We start from the raw sequence: 1,415 nt of genomic DNA, 5'->3' as shown, positions 1-1,415 counted from the left end.
CTCACACCTAAAAATATGCGAGATAAACCCCTGAGCCTTTAAAAAATGAAACATCCCATACATGTTAATATTCAAAATTACCGTAAAGCTGTTTAAAGCAATAAATGTAAAAAATACCAATATCGGTAAGAATTACGTGGATTGTTCACTTCATTCAAATTCTTGCCGTGCGGTTCCTCACGTTAATTAATCATTATGGAGTAAATTCACAAATTATGTAAGGGTTGGAAGGATTCAGGGAGAATCTCTCCTTCCCTTACGTAATTTGTGAACGGTTTCTTAAACAGTAGAAAATGTTAACTGTTACTACGCGCTTACGCAGAGTTCGATTTATGCACATGCGCATGAGATGCTAAATGAGTAGTTCCTGTCAAGTGGCGGGCAGTAAATGGGTCGGAGGGCACTGTAGAAAGATAGGAATCAACTTGTCGACTTCCCCGCAATCCATCTCTGTGCTTACAGTATTAATTAAAACAAGCAAAATCTGAAGCGATATATTGTTGCTATTGTTACGTACTCCTATACATTTTCATGTAGAATTTACCATAAGTTATTAGCAGTAGTAATACACGCGTTAGCAAGTACATGTGTATAATATTAATTAACTAAGCAAATATAGTCAGTACAACAATGCTAATCTGGAAGGACAATAGCTTTAACACTTGCGTTCTAGAAACTAATAAAAACCAAAATAAGTCGAAATATCGATTTCGAGACATCACTGTTGTCTTTCAAAATGCCTGCTACCTTTCTAAAGGTGCAGCCAGGAGAAAATGAACCGATTTTCCTATTCGTTAACGCATTTACGTTAGTGTGAACATATTCGTGTCATACAGAGGAATATGATTTCATGTACACAAAACATCTTTATGTATTATATTTTCAATGAAGAAATCGTTAAGAGCCGTTTTAATAATCTCTATATAGCTTCTCATCAAAAGGTTTAATAACTGCCTCGGTAGCGCAGTAGGCAGCGCGTCAGTCTCATAATCTGAAGGTCGCGAGTTCGATCCTCGCCCGGGGCAGAAATAAATCTTTTTGTTCTTCAGAACAAAAATTTTTTTTTTTTGTTTTTCTCTAGCAAACAAAAAAAAATACATTTCTCATGTACTTTTACATTTTCTTTTTCTGCTCACTTTAATAATGTACTAAAATGTGATTAAGTGCCATATAAAATCTCAGGGTCTTTCTGTGACAGTTTAATTTCATGTTCCCCCTTCTGTAAACATATAAGTTCCCTTGTTCCCTGATCTCAGCCGCACGAGATTAATTGTTGTTCTGAAAATGCTGATTTTTCGTGATAATAACCCACAATTTTGCATTGTTGATAGAGTTATCAAAATCAGTTGCAACTTTGATATTAGGTCTCTTACAAAAATCAAAAAAAGAAACCCTTCAGGTACTTAAAAAGCATA

The 1,415-nt window shown here is 35.0% G+C and overlaps 1 non-coding gene across 1 annotated transcript; it reads left to right on the top strand.

Annotated features, from left to right (window-relative positions):
* Nucleotides 1–952: 952 nt before the first annotated feature.
* Nucleotides 953–1,025, top strand: TRNAM-CAU (transfer RNA methionine (anticodon CAU)). Its single transcript has one exon. It is a non-coding gene; the product is annotated as a tRNA-Met (tRNA).
* The last annotated feature ends 390 nt before the right edge of the window (nucleotides 1,026–1,415 follow it).

The sequence above is a fragment of the Mastigoproctus giganteus genome, chromosome 1 (genome assembly GCF_048544385.1).
Source record: "Mastigoproctus giganteus isolate SK-2022 chromosome 1, ASM4854438v1, whole genome shotgun sequence".
Taxonomy (NCBI): Eukaryota; Metazoa; Arthropoda; class Arachnida; order Uropygi; family Thelyphonidae; genus Mastigoproctus; species Mastigoproctus giganteus.
The sequence above is the reverse complement of the archived record's forward strand: the minus strand, read 5'-3'. Positions and strand labels throughout refer to the sequence as shown.